The sequence below is a fragment of the Symphalangus syndactylus genome, chromosome 23, assembly GCF_028878055.3.
Source record: "Symphalangus syndactylus isolate Jambi chromosome 23, NHGRI_mSymSyn1-v2.1_pri, whole genome shotgun sequence".
Taxonomy (NCBI): Eukaryota; Metazoa; Chordata; class Mammalia; order Primates; family Hylobatidae; genus Symphalangus; species Symphalangus syndactylus.
In genome coordinates, this window is record NC_072445.2 from 40,544,666 (window position 1) to 40,564,017 (window position 19,352).

At 45.4% G+C, this 19,352-nt stretch overlaps 1 non-coding gene across 1 annotated transcript; it reads right to left on the minus strand.

The window, feature by feature from the left end:
* Positions 1-3,811: 3,811 nt before the first annotated feature.
* LOC129473926 (U6 spliceosomal RNA) lies at positions 3,812-3,918 on the minus strand. Its single transcript, XR_008654436.1, has one exon. It is a non-coding gene; the product is annotated as a U6 spliceosomal RNA (small nuclear RNA).
* Positions 3,919-19,352: the final 15,434 nt, after the last annotated feature.

Below are 19,352 nucleotides of genomic sequence, written 5' to 3' on the forward strand. Positions count from 1 at the left end.
GTGTATTTACAATCCCTGAGGTAGACATAAAGGTTCTCCACATCTCCACCAGACTCAGGAGCCCAGCTGGCTTCACCCAGTGGATCCTGCACTGGGGCTGCAGGTGGAGCTGCCTGCCAGTCCCGCGCCGTGTGCTCGCACTCCTCAGCCCTTGGGTGGTCGATGGGACTGGGCGCCCTGGAGCAGGGGGTGGCGCTCGTCGGGGAGGCTCGGGCCGCACAGGAGCCCACGGAGGGAGTGGGAGGCTCAGGCATGGCAGGCTGCAGGTCCCGAGCCCTGCCCCGTGGGAAGGCAGCTAAGGCCCGGTGTGAAATCGAGCGCAGCGCCGGTGGGCTGGCACCGCTGGGAGACCCAGTACACCCTCCGCAGCCGCTGGCCTGGGTGCCAAGCCCCTCATTGCCCGGAGACGGCAGGGCCGGCTGGCTGCTCTGAGTGAGGGGCCCGCCAAGCCCACGCCCACCCGGAACTCCAGCTGGCCCGCAAGCGCCGCGCACAACCCCGGTTCCCGCTGGCGCCTCTCCCTCCACACTCCCTGCAAGCTGAGGGAGCCTCCCACCTTGGCCAGCCCAGAAAGGGGCTCCCACAGTGCGGCGGTGGGTTGAAGGGCTCCTCAAGTGCCCCCAAAGTGGGAGCCCAGGCAGAGGAGGCGCCGAGAGCGAGCGAGGGCTGTGAGGACTGCCAGCATGCTGTCACCTCTCACTGGGATTACAGGCGTGAGTCACCGTGCCCGGCCGAGTTTGGCCAAATTTAAAGGACTATCCCAATGCCAGAGGCCTCCACAACCCATGAGATTAGCTCAGTCCTCTTTACGGCTTCATTACAGTTCAACTACTCTCTTTCCCTGTCCCGTTTCTCTCAGCTTTTAAAGGTGTTTATCCCAAGATTGTTCCCCAATAAACCTTCTGCAGACAAATCTATCTTAGAATCTGTTTTCTGGGGAATCCGGGCTAAGACAGCCAGGCTGGAATTTAGAATTCTGAGACTCCCCTAGGTTCCATGGCAGAATATGGCTGAGTGAGGAAAACTAGCTCTGGCTCCTCTACCTGCATCTGCCCTACTTTCTTTTCCTGAAAATTCTTGTCCCTAAAAGCTCCAGACCCATATCCTTCTCTGAAAACAGCCACCCTTTGGGGCCTCAGAGCATGCGCAACAGCAGCGAGGCACATCCCTGGGGAGGATGGGCCCAGGAGGAGGCCCATGCAAGCTGGGAAGCAGGCTTGGGGGCCATTTGTGCCAGGAATTCAGGGGTTCCAAGTACCTAGACTATAGTACTTGTAGAAGAGATGCAAGCTCCATGGGTAGGTCTATCCCCTTGGCTTCTCAGACTTTTTGTCCTATAAGATGGGGGAAAGATAGAGCAGGTCCCTCTAGATCATGGAGCCCGGGCAGGGTCCTCATGTGCTTGGATCCAAGGGTGGGAAAACTTTTTCTACCTAACTTAAACCAGTGGCATTTGTGTCTCTGTTACAAGCAGCCAAAAATTTATATTTTAACACGTCTAGTTGACTTCCTGCACTTCTATGCCCATCTTCCTAAAAGAGAATAGTATATCTCTCTAAAAGGGGCTTCATCCTTCACTCTCAAGTCCTAGAATATACGGATGTTTCTGACATTTTAATGATGTTTTCCACAATCAAAATCTGATTTCATTAGGAACTCCATTCATGCAAGAGATGTCTCTAATTAAAAACTATCCAAATAACTTCTGCAATAACCAACCACACTGGCCTTTTGGCTCTCCTCCCTGCTGAGGGCTTATGTCCCTGGATATCCTTTGACATCCATCAGCCCTGCTCTCTATAGTGACAATCTGCAGGAACATTTCCATTTGTTGCCTCACCAGTGATTCTCAGCCCTTTGCCAACAAAATTCCATTCCGTTCCTTCAAAGGGCAGTCCTTTAAAAACCATGAGCCTATATTGTTAGTCATGATATGCGGAAAGAGATTGTTGAGGGTCTCAAGTACCAAATCCACCTACTGCAATGCATTGAGAAAATATGCATCAATTGCTTGTTCTGATAATGTACTATAGTATGTAAGGGCTTACCATTGGGGAAGCTGCATGAAGAGTGCACAGGACACCTCTGTACTAATTTTGCAATACTTTCTGTGCATCTTTAATTATTTGAAAACAAAAAGAGAAGAAGAAAAAAAAGGAGGAGGCAGGACATTAAAAAATATGTCCTTATGGATGGGCTTGGTGGCTCACATCTATAATCCCAGCATTTTGGGAGGCCAAGGTGGGCGGATCACCTGAGGGCATGAGTTTGAGACCAGCCTGGCCGTCATGGCGAAACCCCGTCTCTACTAAAAGTACAAAAATTAGCCAGGCGTGGTAGCAGGCGCCTGTAATCCCAGCTACTCGGGAGGCTGAGGCAGGAGAATCGCTTGAACCCGGGAGGCGGAGGTTGCAGTGAGCTGAGATCGCGCCACTTCACTCCAGCCTGGGCAAAAGAGCAAAACTCTGTCTCAAAAACAAAAAAACAAAACAAAACAAAACAACAACAACAACAACAAAAAACTCCTTATTCAAAAATTCAGGCCATTCTAGATACAGGAACTCTCTTTATTCCTACAGTTTTGGCTCCAAACTTTATTGTGGCTTCCTACCTTAGTGAACTGGATTAACGAGCATGTGTGATTGCAGTGACTGTGCCTAGACAAGAGGCAGGGCAGCCTGCCCTGTCCCATGAGTCTTTCCCTTTGGGCTTCCATAAAAAGGGTGAGGTGTCCTTCCCCAGCAGGAGGAGGCGTTGAGTAATTCTCATGACACCAGCCTTAAAGAAGGACTTGGCCTGCAGTCTGCCACACACATCTCCCTCAGGGCCCCAGCAGGGCCACTGCAGCTGGTAGGTGCTTAATGGAGGATTTTAGGATTTTGCATCTTGGTTATCTCATCTTTGAGGACTCGACCTACATCTGCCATAGTCTAGGAGATGGAATTGAGGAGGGCATATGCACAGAGTACTGGGGAATTAGAGAGCTGAGTCACTGGAGAGTCTTGAACCTCAGAGCAGCTGCCTTTCTCTTGGACTCAGGCTAAGATTGAGGGAGACTGATGACATATTGCATCTCACAGCTTCCCAGGGGCACAAGGTTATTTGCAACCACAGCAGCTCCATTGGCTAAGGAGGCCTTGGGTTTCTGAGGGATAGGAAGAATCAGAGCAGAGAAGAGCAGATGGAATGGTGACCGACGGAAGGCCCTGAAGTTTACTTGGGGTTGTCTTCTAGAAATGTGAGGTGCTGTGTTTACAAAAAAAGCATAGCTTGTACTGCGCTCAGTCTCAGGATCCCAGGGGAAAGAGCTAAATAAAGACAATCTGCAATGCATTGGAAGGAAAAACTGAGAGGCTTATACATTTATGAGAGGTATCCCCACTATATATTTGTAAATTTTCCAGAATGTAGGAATGTCCAGATGCCATTTTAAAAAATAGACCAATTGTATTTATTCATTTATCTATTTTTATTGACATTGTAATTGTACATATTCAGATGCCTTTTTTTTTTTGAGATGGAGTTTTGCTCTTCTTGCCTAGGCTGGAGTGCAATGACATGATCTCAGCTCACTGCAATCTCCACCTCCTGAGTTCAAGCAATTCTGCTGCCTCAGCCTCCGGAGTAGCTGGGCTGGGACTACAGGCATGCACAACCACGCCCAGCTGATTTTTCTGTACTTTAGTAGAGACGGAGTTTTGCCATGTTGGCCAGGCTGGACTTGAACCCCTGACCTCAAGTGATCCTCCCGCCTTGGCCTCCCAAAGTGCTGGGATTACAGGACTGAGCCATCTCACCCAGACTTTTTTTTTTTTTAATGGAACCCTTCACAAATGTGTGTGTCATCCTTGAGCAGGGGCCATGCTAATCTTCTCTGTATCAGATGCCACTTTGATTTTTAGACAGAGTCTCACTGTTGCCCAGGCACCTGCCACCATCCCCAGCTAATTTTTTTGTATTTTTAGTAGAGACAGGATTTCACCATGTTGGTCAGGCTGGTCTCAAACTCCTGACCTCAGGTGATCCACCCACCTTGGCCTCCCAAAATGCTGGGATTACAGGCATGAGCCACAGCGCCTGGCCTTAGATTCCACTTTTAAAGAGAAAAGGCAGTCTGCATGGATGGTGGAGTTCTTCGTTTGTTTGTTTGTTTGTTTGTTTGTTTGTTTTTGTTGTTGTTGTTTTTTGAGACAGAGTCTCGCTCTGTCACCCAGGCTGGAGTGCAGTGGCACGATCTCAGCTCACTGCAACCTCCATCTCCCAGGTTCAAACAATTCTCCTGTCTCAGCCTCCCAAGTAGCTGGGACTACAGGTGCCCGCGACCACACCCAGCTAATTTTTGTGTTTTTAGTAGAGATGGGATTTCACCATATTGGCCAGGCTGGTCTCAAATTCCTGACCTTAGGTGATCTGCCCGCCTCGGCCTCCCAAAATGCTGGGATTACAGGTGTGAGCCACTGCCCCTGGCCTCTTTGTTTTTTAAACTCTGTACACATCTTAGTATTCTAACATCTTATCTCCTAAATGAGTTTTTATTTAACTATTTAAAATTTTTATCAGATTTATACAGATATGTAATTTAAAAAGCCAAATAGTTCTAGAAGACATAACAAAAGCTATAGTCTGGTACCAACCCCTAATTCTCTCTTCCTAGAAGTAAGAGCATTTCGATGCTCAATTAGTTTTTATCTTCCTGTTTCTTAATAACAAGTTATATCAGTCAGGGTTCAGCGCAGGAACTAGAGATTACACTAGGTAAATTAACAGGAAGACATTTTACAAAGGGTATTAAGAGCTTCTGAAATCTTTAGAAGAGCTGAGGGCGCAGGTTCTAAGCTGGGCTTTATGGAATGATATCCAGAACTATACAGATCTACTAGGTTTTCTTTTGATCATTTGTCTATGAATTTATCACAAATTTGTCAGCAGATTCTACAGAAGTCTATTTTTACTCTGCAGTCTAATGTATTACAGTTAATCAATTCCCTCTTTTTCTTGGTAATATCTTTGTGTAACCAAGTAAAGGAATTTTCTTAATTCCTGAGGTTTTGGCCCCAAGCCTTTTTTTTTTCTTTTCTTTTCTTTTTTTTTTTTGAGATCCACTCTGTCACCCAGGCAGAAGTGCAGTGGTGCAATCTTGGCTCACTGCAACCTCTGCCTTCTGGGTTCAAACAATTCTCTGCCTCAGCCTCTTGAGTAGTTGGAATTACAGGCATGTGCCACCATGCCCAGCTAATTCTTTTGTGTGTTTTTGGTAGAGACGGGGTTTCACCACGTTGGCCGGGCCGGTCTCAAACTCCTAGCCTCAAGTGATCCACCCGCCTTAGCTTCGCAGAGTGCTGGGATTACAAGCATGAGCCACTGTGCCTGGCCTCCAAACCATTTTGATCTGGACCTGCGGATCCCTAGTTCTCCTACACAGCAACCTCCTGGGATGTCTCTTCAGCATCCTCCTGGGATTTTCGTTCTCCTCACTCTTTGGAGGATCCCACATCTTTATCTCTCTTGATCTAATCCCTTACTTTGATGGAACTTCCTAAGGAAAGGGGCAAGGGAGGGCAATTTTTGCTATTTTGTCTGAAAATGTCTTTTATGTTATTATTACATCTGATTAACAGTTTTACTGAAAATAAAATTCCAAGTTGTAAAATGTACACCTAAATTAGGAAAGCACCACTCCACTATCTTCCAGCTTCCAGTGCTACTGCTGAAAAGCCCTCAGCTGGGTGTTATGGTGCACACCTGTAATATCAGCACTTTGGGAAGCCAAAGTGGGAGGATTGCTTGAGCCCAGGAGTTCAAGACCCACCTGGGCAACGTAGTGAGATTTCATCTCTATGAAAAATAAAATTAAATTTAAAAATTTGCTGGGCATGGTGGTACATGTCTGTAGTTTTCAGGAGGCTGAGAGGGGACGATCCCTTGAGCCCAGGAGTTCAAGGCTGCAGTGAGCCTTGATTGTATCACTACACTCCAGCCTGGGTGACAGAGTGAGACCCTGTTTAAAAAAAAAAAGAAGAAAGAAAGAGAAAAAGAAAAAAAGAGAAAGCCTATACCATTTGAGTTTTGATCTTTTTTATGTCACCTGTTTTTTTCTTTTTCTCCAATTTTGGGATTTTTCTTTTTGTCCTCAGTATTTTTAAAATTATGGTACTATGCCTTGGGTTTCATTCCTTTTGCTAGACACTTCTGTTAGACACTTGAGGTGTATCTCAATTTGGAATCATATCTCTCAGTTCTGAGAAAAGTTCTTGAATTATTTCTTTGATAATTTCATCCCTTCTGTTCCCTCTGTCTATTCTTTCTAGAAATCCTACTATTCATCCAGATTATGTAATTTTCATCTATTTTCTATACCATCTACATTTCTTTTCTTTTTTTTTTCTTTTGAGACAGAGTCACCCAGGTTGGAGTGTAGTGACGCTATCTGGGCTCACTCCAACCTCCACCTCTCCCAGGTTCCAGCGATTCTCCTGCCTCAGCCTCCCAAGTAGCAGGGATTACAGGCACACACCACCATGCCTGGCTAATTTTTGTATTTTTAGTAGAGATGCGGTTTCACCATGTTGGCAAGGCTGGTCTCGAACTCCAAATCTCAAGTGATCCACCCACTTCGGCATCCCAAAGTGCTGGGATTACAGGCCTGAGCTACTGTGCCCGGCCCCATCTACATTTCTTTATCTTTTACTTCTTTTTGGAAGATTTCTTCAACTTTAAATTTTTTACTTAACAATGTGTTCTTTTACCATGGAGAAAATATCGTCTCTTATGTTTATGAAAATATTAATTGCAGTGGATTTTATTATTTGGCTCTTTGCATTCTCTAAATTTCCTCTTTTTTTTTTTTTGACAAGGTCTCTCTGTTGTGATTGAGGGCAATGAAGCCTCGACCTCCGGGACTCAAGTGATCCTCCCATCTCAGCCTCCTGAGCAGCTGAGATTACAGATGCACGCCACCGCGCCCGGCTAATTTTTGTATTTTTTGTGGACATGGAATCTCGCCATGTTGCTCAGGCTGTTCTTGAACTCCTGGGCTCAAGAGATCCGCCCAGCTTAGCTTGCGAAGGCACTGAGATTACAGGCGTGAGCCACCGCACCTGGCTTTATATTCCTTAATTCTTGTGTTTTCAGTACCTGTCTTTCATGTCAGTGGTTTTCATCCCATAATGACTAGGTTCATATCAGTGTATTGCCTCTCAACCGTAAATCCATCCTCTTAACTGCTCTGTATTAACGAATTAGGCGGTTCCCCTTCGCAGCCAGCACAATATTAAGCTTTCCCAGTAGAGGGCGCCGGAGGGACACTGCCAGAGGAAAGAATTTCTTCAATCCCTGGTTCCAGGAGCTACGGTTTGTGATTCTTGTTGCTCCTGCGGCGGGGCCCATCAGTGGCCAGGTGGGAACATCCGGTGGCCTCTGTCCCAGCTGCGTGCTGACAGCATGCGTTCCCCCAGCGAGCGGGCCCTGACGTGGACGCTGCATGCGCCAGGCCTTGCATGCAGTGAGTGGGCTCCCGATGCCGCGACCCCCTAGTTTCCTGCTTGCTCACGACTGTGCATAGGCTTTGGCCTGGACATCCCAGGGAAATAATCTGGCACCCGGTGGGCACATGCACACTTTCTGCCGTGAGTTCTGAATCCAGCTTTGGGGTGGGGATGCTTCCACGTGTGTCCTTCTTCGGGTACTCTCCCTCGGCCCTACAGCATTCTTTGGAGTTCTCTGCACGTCTTTTTAGCTACTCCCCGTTACAGGCAGTAATTCTTTCTAATAATAAACTTTCTCTGCTCAAATTGGGGCTCGGGCTTTGTGAATGATACAGTAATCCTTGGCTTAGTTAGATCTTAAGCTGTTTGGAATTCCAGGTGTGTGTGGTGGGGGTGGGGGGAGGTCTCAGTGGGCTTCACCATAGTGCAAATGGGCTGAACTGTTTCTCCAGAAGACCCTTGTATTAGGGTCTAGTCAAGTGAAAGAAAAAAAATCCAAATATTTAAACAGAGGTAATTTTGTTTTATTTTATTTTATTTCAAAAGGAGTTTCACTCTGTTGCCCAGGCTGGAGTGCAGTGGCACAATCTCAGCTCACTGCAACCTCAGTCTCCCAGGTTCAAATGATTCTCCTGCCTCAGCCTCCCAAGTAGTGGGATTACAGGCACCTGCCACCACACCCAGCTAAGTTTCGTGTTTTTAGTAGAGACAGGGTTTCACCATATTGGCCAGGCTGGTCCCAAACTCCTGACCCCAGGTGATCCACCTGCCTCGGCCTCCCAAAGTGCTGGGATTGCAAGCGTGAGCCTCTGCGCCCAGAGAGAGGTAATTTTATATAAAGGATTGTTAACCACATATTGAGATCTAAAAAGACAAAAAGGGCACTGAGATACCGCAGAGGCAGAACACGTGGGAATCAGGAATGGGGCAACTGCCTTTCCGTCAGGCTTGGGGAACTGAGGGAAGAGGTCAGGATTATTCAATGGGAGAATCTGGGAGGAAGGCCCCACGGAGCTAGAACTCAGTTCCCTAAGGAGGAGGAGCCTGGCCAGTGAGCCGGTATCACTGAGGCTGTGGGAAGAAGCCCTTGCGGGAGTAGGGAAGAACTGCAGTTTGGGACCTGCTGCTGCTGCTGGACCAGCTGTTGCTGCAGGGCTGAAGATCCTTGGCTGTGGTGATGCCTGCAGGATTGGAAGGCCAACAAGGGAAGGAGTCCCTTCTTCCTCCAGTGCCTCTACACCTAAGAGGGAGCCAGCTGGGAAGGAGAGAGTGGAAGAGGGTTTTGAAGTCAAGTGACAGTAGCTTAATATCTGTCAGAACCCCCTTACTCCTGTGTTCCTAGGTGTTTTTCCTTGTCTGGTCAGTCTCTCCAGAGAAGGTTTCTCTATTTATCAGCCTGGGGCAAGTCTGGCTGCTGGAGTTCTCAGAACCAACTTCATGGAGGGGATCAGGAAGGCTTACTGTTCGATAGGCAGGATTTTACATAATCCTAAATGACTTTTTCTTTTCTTTTATTGCTTCTTTTATTTTGCTATTTCTTTTATTATCACTTATTTTCTATTATTATTTATTATTTTATTTCATTTTCTTTTCTTCTGGCCACATAAAGCCAGAAGGCCATAGGCCATATATATATATATATATATATATATTTTTTTTTTTTTTTTTTTTTTGGTAGAGCTAGGGATCTTGCTATGTTGCCTAGGCTGGTCTTGAATTCCTGGACTCAAGTGATCCTCCTGCCTTGGCCTCCCAAAGTGCTAGGATTATAAGCATGAGCTGTCACGCACAAACTTAAGTGATTTTCATTGTGGTTCCCAGGACGTGGCATGGTTCAATGCCTCCAGCGAGCAAACCACTCATTAGAGTGGAATATAGGGGGTCACTCTGCCATGTGCATTGAATTAGGAGATCTAGGGTTCTAGTGGCTTCTTACACAGACCATCAGCCTCTGGTTCCAGGCCTCTTGCACACTCATGTTTGGGATACTTGGTTTCTCCCTTCCTTACTGGGATTCTGCTATGTGAAATCAGCGTGCTTCTGGGATTCTCCCACTGACATTTTACCTTTAAATTTCTCTGATCTGCTAAGACATTTGTCTATTTGTTATCCAGATCTTGATTTATTCTCTATTTATTTAGATTGTGTAGTCAGTTTCTCCCTCTCCCTCTCCCTTTCTCTCCCTCTGTCTCTGTCTCTTTTGTTCTTGTCAGTTCTTGCCTTTTAAAACCGCTTTATCACATTTTGGTGAGATTTCTGCTGGGAGCAGAGGTGGTTGTGTTCAATCAGCCACATAAAGCCTGAAGTCTCGGCCAGGCGCGGTGGCTCACACCTGTGATCCTAGCACATTGGGAGGCCAAGGTGGGCGGCATCTGAGGTCAGGAGTTCGAGACCAGCCTGACCAACATGGAGAAACCCCGTCTCCACTAAAAAAAAAAAAGTTAGCCAGGCGTGGTGGTGCATGCCTGTAATCCCAGCTACTCAGGAAGGCTGAGGCAGGAGAATCACTTGAACCCGGGAGGTGGAGGTTGTGGTGAGCCAAGATTGTGCCACTGCACTCCAGCCTGGGCAACAACAGTGAAACTCGGACTCAAAGCAAAAAAAAAAAAAAAAAAGCCTGAAGTCCCAGTTGAATTTGTGGTGTAGATGTGGTGGGCTCTGGGTACCCAGCGCAGCTTAGCTGGCAGTACGTAGAAGCGAATACCAGGAAGTCTTTCTTTTCACTTCCCTCTGTTTTCTCTGGCTTGCCTCTGCCCAGGTGGCACTGGGGCCTCCGCTTCAGTGTATGCCTCAATGTATTTCCAACAAGATCCTTTCTTATGGAGACAGAGATGAGACAGCCCCGAAATCTGACTGATATGCCATGCTATGGAGAGATCTTCCGGGAACAACAAGAGGGAGTTTGCAGTTCTCATTCTATTTTCGCTGGCCTCTAATGATCAGAAGCAAAGCAGAGCCAAAACAAATAGGCTAATTTACATTCCCTGCTATTGATGCTCATAAAATGCTGCATTTTTATATTGCTGCTCAAAGCACAGACTGCAGAAAGAGTATTGAGGTGGTTCTGACAGCAATCTTAAGAACTGCAGACAGACTCTCTTGCTCAATAATTTTCTCCTTCCGTTAAAAAGGCTGGACACGATGGCTTACATCTGTAATACCAGCATTTTGGGACGCTGAGGTGGGAGGATAACTTGAGTCCAGGAGGAGTTCAAGACCAGCCTGAGCAACATAGTAAGACCCCCATCTCTACAAAAAATACAAAAATTAGCCAGGTGTGGTGGCTCACGCCTGCAGTCCCAGCTGCTTGGGAGGCTAAGGTAGGAGGATCACCTCAGCCCAGGGAAGCTGAGGCTGCAATGAGCCGTGATCACACCACTGCACTCTAGTCTGGACAACAGAATGAGACCCTGTCTCAAAAAATAAATAAATAAAATAACATTGACTGGACATGGCGGCTCACGCCTGTAATCCCAGCATTTTGGGAGGTTGAGGTGGGAGGGCTTGAGTCCAGGAGTTTGAAACCAGCCTGGACAACGTAGTGAGATCCCCATCTCTACAAAAAGTGAACAAAATTAGCCAGACGTGGTGGTGTGTTCTTGTAGCTCCAGCTACTCAGGGAGCTGAGGTGGGAGGATTGCTTGAGACTGGGAGGCTGAGGCTGCAATGAGCCGAGATCGCACCGCTGCCCTCCAGCCTGGGCAACAGAGTGAGATCCTGTCTCAAAAAGGAAAAAATATTATTGGGTTTGAAATAAAATATACATAATATAAGGAAACAAAAGTAATTTCTAACCCCAATAAAGATAGAACACACTGTTAACATTTTGGTACATTTACTTCTTTTGTTGTTGTTGTTGTTTTTGTCTTATTTTATTTAGAGATGGTCTCCCTCTGTTGCCCAGGCTGGGGTGCAGTGATGCAATCAGCTGACTGTGACCTTGAACTCCTGGGCTCAAGTGATCCTCTGACTCAGCCCCCCAAGTGGCCGGGACTACAGGCATGCACCATCACATCTAGCTTTTTTTTTTTTTCTGAAATAAGAATGGGTTATATTTTGCTGTAACAACATGGGGTTAGGGACTAGGCCTGCGTAGTTGTGGTCACGCTTTATGATATGGCTGGTGACTCAGTTAACTGCTGGTTCATGAGCTGGAGCAATCCCAAAATGGCTTTCTAAAGGATGCCTGGCTCCTGTGGAGCATCTCTAAGCAGAGGCTGCATGGTGTTCTGTCCAGGTGGGAGCACAGGCTGAGTGACTCAGTTTTCATGAGGCGATGTATACCTGTTGCCTGCCCAAATGAGTTCTTAACAAATGGTAATGAGACTGGCCGCGGTGGCTCACGTGTGTAATCCCAGCACTTTGGGAGGCTGAGGCTGGCGGATCACTTGAGGTCAGGAGCTGGAGATCAACTTGGCCGACATGGTGAATCCCATCTCTACAAAAAATACAAAAAAATTAGCTGGGCGTGGCAGGCGCATGTAATCCCAGATGCTTGAGAGTCTGAGGCAGGAGAATCACTTGAACCCAGGAGCCGGAGGTTGCAGTGAGCTGAGATCGCACCACTGCACTCCAGCCTGGGCAACATAGTGAGACTCCGTCTCAAAAAAAAAAAAAAAGAAAGAAAGCAAATATACAGTAGTCCCTTGGTATACAAGGGGGATTGGTTCCAAGACTCCTATGTATACCAAAACCCACACATATTCAAGTCCCACAGTCAGCCCTTAGGATCCCAAATATATGTAAAGTTGGCCCTTTGTATACATGGGTTTCACAAGTCACCATTACTGTGTTTGTGATCTGCATTTGATTGAAAATAACGCATGCATAAGTGGACCTAAGTGGACCTATGCAGTTCAAATCCATGTTGCTCAAGGGTCAACTATATGGACATTAAATTAAGCAAGACATAAACTGGGATGTTAAAGCATGTGCAATAAATTAAAACTCAAAGAAATGACAGAAACCATTAGAGAAAATCAAATGAAGTACTGCTAAAAAATTTTAGGCAATTTTAACAAAACAGGAAAAACATTATCAAGTTGATTTTTGCAAAGAAACTGGAACATGAGCTCCCTCCACTCACGTGTCTGTGCCCCTCAGGAGGGCGATCCTGAGGAGCCAGCACATAGCCCAGGACTGACGTTAATGCCCTCAGGCAGGCTCCCACTGCCTCGGCGCCTTCCTTCTCTTACTTTCTAGACTCCCAGCCCTAAAACTCTGTTTGAGGTTTAGCAGAGGAAGACACATTCAGACATGCATAATAATGGTAGAAGACAGAGGTGAGGAGACTGTGAAAGATGTCGAAGGGGCCATGGAGAGCCCTGGGACTCTGGGGCTACCTCAAGGAGGCTGTGTTTTAAAATGTGTTTACATAGGCCTTTTCCATCATAAGTACATCTTTATTATTTTATGTATTTTGGAAAACACAGAAAAGTATTTCAAAAGCAAATCCTAAAGTAGTAAGCCTTAGATCATTGTGAAAGTTAATTTTAAAAAATATTTATTAAATTTAATTAATTAATTAATTTTTTGAGTCATGGTCTTGCTCTGTCACTCGGGCTGGAGTGCAGTGGCACAATCATGGCTCACTGCAGCCTCAACTTCGCAGGCTCAAGAGATCCTCCCACCTCAGCCCCCCTAGTAGCTGGGACCGCAGGCACTCGCCGCCATGCCTGGCTAATTTTTTCTCGTTGTTTTTTGTAGGGACAGAGCCTCACTATGTTCCCCAGGCTGGTCTTGAACTCCTGGGCTCAAGCAATCCACCTATCTAAACCTCCCAAAGTGCTGAGATTACAGGGATGAGCTACCGTGCCCAGCCAAAGGTTAATTTTGTGTGTCAGTATGCTTAAGCCATGATACCCAAATATTTGGTCAAACATTATTCTAGATGTTTCTACTAAGCTATTTTGTAGATGAGATCAACATTTAAATGGATGGACTTTGAATAAAGCAAATTACCCTCCCATATATGAGTGGGCCTGACATCCCCCAAGGAAGAGGGAATTCTGCCTCCAGGTTGCCTTTAGGCCTGAACTGTGACATTAACTCTTGTCTCCAAGCCTGCCGGTTTTCCCTGCAAATTTTGGACTTGCCAATCTCCACAATCGTGTGAGCCAATTCCTTAAAATCTCTCTCTCACCTATATGAGCTCCTTTGAGCATGTCTTCTCATCTATATGAGAGAGAGAGAGACAGAGAGAGAGAGGTTTTAGTTCTGTTTCTCTGGAGAACCCTAATACAGTTATGGTTTCATTTTAAAACATATTTTTCTAGTCTTTTTTTTATACCTAGGTAGTTGTTGTTGTTTAGAGTTTTTGTTTTTTTTTGAGGGGTTGTATTTTATTGTCACCAATTGCGTGTATAATTGTGTGTTCCTTAATTCCGTTTATTTATTTATTTATTTATTTATTTATTTATTTATTTATTTTGAGACCGTCTTGTTCTGTCACCCAGGATGGAGTAAAGTGGTGTGATCTCTGTTCACTGCAACCACTGCCTCCCAGGTTCAAGAGATTCTCCTGCCTCAGCCTCCCAAGTAGCTGGAATTACAGGCACCCGCCACCACCCCTGGCTAATTTTTGTATTTTTAGTAGGATGGGGTTTTGCCATGACCTCAGGTGATCCACCAGCCTCAGCCTCCCAAAGTGCTGGGATTACAGCATGAGCCACTGTGCCCGGCCTTTAATTCTTTTTAAATAAATTATTATGACACTATTGTCTTCTTTGTTAATGTAAGTTTTAATAAAAGTCACTTAAGTGGCTCCCCAATGATGCACAAAGTACATAGTCTATAATTTATAGTTTTTCCTGTTGAATGTTTCTGCTGCTTCCAATATTTTGTTAAGATAGTAAATTGCAATGGACTTTTTTTGTTTATATAGCTTTTTACACAAATGAGAATTGGATAGATTCCCAGAAATGAGATGACTGCATCAAAGTCACAGGCTAAGAGACACAAAGAGAACAGCAGTGACCCGCAGAAAGCTGGGCCAGAGACTCCAGAGGCTGCTGTCAAGGCCTGCTGAGGAGGAAGCCATGGCCAGTGGAGGGGCCAAGAGTAGGCACAGAATCCACCCTCAGCTCCCACAGCTGCCCTCAGCCTCATGTTTAATCACGCTCCACTAAAGACCTAGGGATAACAGAAGAGAATTCCAGATACACTTAAAACTGGAAATGAGACATGGCGCTTTCAGATTTCAGAGGCCCACGCCCCTCCCTGTATGCACCTCCTACGGGAGGCTTCTCTGCCTCACCTTTAGCATGCTCTGAGTTTTGGAGGCCAGCATAACTCCCCAAGATAGGTGGCTCCCTTGAGTGTGCCTTCACTATGCAAAATACAAGCTCCCAACTCTGTCCTTGTTCTGGTTCAAAGACAGGAAGAAGTTTCCCCACTCAATCCAGCTTGCGGCCCACCTACCTACCAGTACTTGTGTTCTTTAGGATGATTTAAAGTGAGAATGAGCTACTCTCTGAAGGAGAAACGTCCCAACCTATGGCCTGTGACCTCAGTGCCTTATGACCTGTGAGAGAGACTACATGTCCACAGACAGCGAGCTCTGTGTAATTTACAACGTTCTAGTAGTCACATCAAAAAGGTAAAAAACAACGGGTGAAATTAATTCTAATAGTAAATTTTATTTAACCCAGCATATCCAAAATATTGTGATTTTGACAAGTAATAAATATAAAAATTATTAGTGAGACATTTTACTGTTTTCGTACTAAGTCTTTGAAATCTCATGTGTGTCTTGCACTTAAGAGCACATTTGTATTTGGACTAGCCACATTTCACGTGCTCAGTTGCTACATGTGGCTAATGGCTACCATATAGGACAGCACAGACTTACTGCACAGCTTAACTGAGGAGATCCTAGAATAAATACTTGTCTTGCATCACATGTGTCTCAAGAATAAGTTATTATTATTATTATTAATTTTTTTTCCTTGAGACAGAGTCTTGCTCTTGTAGCCCAGGCTGGAGTGCAGTGGCATGATCTTGGCTCACTGTAACCTCTGTCTCCTGGGTGCAAGTGATTCTCCTGCCTCAGCCTCCCGAGTACCTGAGATTACAGGTGCACACCACCACACCTGGCTAATTTTTGTATTTTTAATAGAGACGGGGTTTTACCATTTTGGCCAGGCTGATCTCAAACTCCTGCCCTCAGGTGATCTGCCATCCGCCCGCCTCCTCGGCCTCCCAAAGTGCTGGGATTGCAGGCGTGAGCCACTGCGCCCAGCCAAGAATAAGTTATTTAGTCTTGAATTACAGATTTCATTGAACATCTACAGATCAGTCTATGCGTCCTTAACTTGTTCAGTGGGGCCAGTTTTCCCCATTCCAAGATGAAAATATGCACAGTACTAAGATTGTTCTGATCTCTCTTAGGTCTTATAGTTATTTTATATTACCAAACACAATGCCAATCCAGAAACTCAACGTCTAGTTCCAAAGGTAAGTCTCCTTTCCTCCAGCAAGGGCTTTGCAAGGATGGGAAGATGAGAAATGGGGAAACAGGTCCTCAACCTTATGCATCTATCCCTCTTCTCCTGTCTTGCTAATGGATGTTTCTAACCCTCCAAGGTTGAGTAGAATGGGGCAGGGTTGGGGGAAGGGGTGGTCTGGGTCGTGGAGCAGGCACGGTTTGCAGGAGGGCTTTGCATTCTCTGGGACTGGCAGGTGCTTACAGGCGTTTCCTCCTCCTTGGGTGCTTCTTCGGAGACTCCTCACCCCTAACTCCATGCAGTTGCAAATGAGGCTTTCTTTCCACGATTTATTCCTCCCATAGCCCCTAGGAATGAGGTAATCACTTCAGCTTCTCTCTGCTGAGGCCTGTTGATGCCTGTAGGTGGCCACATCAGACAGGATTAGCTCGGCTCCACATCAGCTCGCTTCCTAGCATGCCTCACACTAGTCTGCTGGAAACACTTACACAGCCTTGCCCTGAAAACCCAGGATACAGGTCCCCAGTGCATCCTCCTTTCCTACACTCACCCCCCGGGCAGAAAACCAGCCTGTCTCCTACCATGAGGTTTGCAGACAAATGTCAGATGCCAGCCCATTGCAGTCCGTCCACTGGGGAGGGGGATGCTTTATGCTGGACAATAGGAAAAAAGAGTTGAAACTATTCTGAATTGATGTTTATATACATAGAATGATATTGCTTAACACCTGAAGGGAACAAGAAAAACTCTGGAGCTTTCTTGATCTAGTGACATGAAAGAAAGATGAGGTCCATGTGCTGTGGCTCATGCCTGTAATCCCAGCACTTTGGGAGGCTGAGGCTGGAAGATACCTTGAGTCCAGGAGTTCAAGGCCAGCCTGGGCAATATGGCGAGACCTAATCTTTATTGAAAAAAAAAATAAATAAAACATAGCAGAGCATGGTGTTGCATGCCTGTGATCCCAGCTATTTGGGAGGCTGAGGTGGGAAGATTACTTGAGCCAGGGAGATTGAGGCTTCTGTGAGCCATGATCATGCCACTGCATTCCAGCAAATTAAAAAAACTTTAAAAAAAGTTTTTTTAGCCTTGACTTGAAACTCAGAGACCTTGAGAAGAAACAAAGGAAGGAAGGAAGGAAGGAAAGAAGGAAGAAAGGAGAAAAGATGGGACCATTGGTTGCCACGGACACTGTTTCCACAGCTACTTTGCTGTTTTGATTGTCATTGCGTATTGTTTGAAGGACTCTGCTATGAGAAAAATATAACTATTTCTCAATTTAACCATGATAGACAATAAATAGATAAAATAAGGTTGAGACAGATTAAATAAACTATTAAGGGGAAGAACTAGACTAGAACCCAGGTTTTCTGGCTTCTTATCTGGTGTCTGTTTTCACTCTGAAACTCACTTAGGGTCACAGAATCACTGACTCACAGATTCAGTGTGACAAAGATAATCAGAAACGAAGTCACTGTAACAAAAGCCCCCTAAAGACAGGACACCAGCTCACCGCTGTATCCTCAGTGTTGACATCAATGTGCTTGTCCAATAATCCACACTTAATAAATGTGAGTAGAATGAGTGAATTAATTAATTAATGGTTTAGTTGTTTAGTTTATAAGTGAGGGAACAAGCATCTGAAAACGTTAAATGAATCACTGAAAGTCATTTATGTGTGTGTGTGTGTGTGTGTGTGTATTTTAAATACAGACAGAGTCTCGCTATGTTATCCGAGCTGGTCTCCAACTCCTGAGCTCAAGCAATCCACTCGCCTCTGCCTCCCAAAGTGCTGGGATTACAGGTGTGAGCCACCTCACCCTGTAATATAATATAAATGCCGAAAGTCATTTATATTTTATAGATTGTAAGACGTATATTTATTTTCACATTTATCATCTCTTGAATAGGGATGCGTCTTACAATCAATGGCGTGTCATAGTTTAATTCGCTGTGTTTTTCTCTTAGTGATGCATGAAATAATGATATGTTTTCCGGCAACGGAGCTTTAGCTGCAATGAGGAGCAGCAGTTGTTTGTGGACATACGTTGTGTCTCATTCCAGTAAGTGCAAGGAAAGGGGGAGGTGGAGGTGACCCCGTGGGATGCAAAACAAGTCAACTTCTCCAGGCCCTCAGAAGTGGCGCTCAATCTCCAGAGAGACGCCCATCTCGCAGAGGGCCACTACCCGGTCATTGCCACTAGGGGGCTTACCAGACATTTCATCAGGAAGACACAGGCAGTTCTTGGGCCTCTCTTCCGACTGGGCCATTTGTTGCCATGGATATTGTTTCCATAGCTGCTTTGACTGTCACTGCATTTCCCCTCATTATCTGTTTTTGCATGCTGAATATATACTATAATCCAATCTTCATCCTCATCAATTTAACAATTTTATCATATCTAGATTTTTCAAATGGCCAGTTTTCATCAATTGTGACGTTCATGGCATTTGACTTTGCTAGTGAGTTCTGCTTTTGCAGCCCCTGTGTTCCAGGGTACAATACTGCATTATACCTCAGCTCACTTCACAAATTGGGTATCCACTGCAAGCAACTAAGCACAAGTAGTGAATACTAATCCAAATGAAAGAATGGGTCTGTTGTGGTGTCAGCGCAAGAGAAAATTCCTCTGCTCCATAGTGCATTAGTAGTAGCTCATTTTGCTTGCTGCCCCATTTGATTACATTGTTGGTGGTAAATATCACTGCTGAAAGCTCCATGAATTTCTTAAAGGTCTCCAAAGAAGATGTGGAACATTGAAGCATTTCACAACGTTTGCATGTACATGACAGCAATATTCATTCGCTTCTGCCAGGCACCTTGAAGGCAAAAGCTATTTACATGGCTCTCCACTGTGTCCTCAGAGCCATGCACAGGCTTATATGTCCTCGGCAAAGACGTGATAGATGATCAAAGGAAGCATCCATGCCATCTCTTTTCATGGGTAGAAGGTAGAAACTGAAAAATTCTTGTGGGTATAGAAACTCACGAATACCTCGAAGCCAACTTGGTTCAGGGCTGCTGCCTAAAAAACTCTGGGTGAGGTCCTGAGTTGAAAACAAAACATCTCTGCTTGTGTTCAATTTTCAAATTCTTTCGAGGGCGAGGCCTGAGAAGTCGCAGACATTTTAAAAACAGAACTCACTAGTAAAGGCAAATAAATGCCATAAATGTCACAATTGGTGACACGTTCCCTACCATCCATCACACACACAAGAATGTTTTTTCTGTGTATCTGTGTCTTGTTTTCAGACTGGGGGCTCCTCAAGAATAGGGACTGTGTCTGGTTTTTCTTGCTTGGCTCAAAACCCAATACAGATTGGAGGAAAGATCCGAGAGCCTGCCATTGCAAGCCTAAAGAAGAGAAGACTGAAGGATGAAAGTGTTCATACCTATGAGTGATTTTTATAAAGACAGTGCAGAACA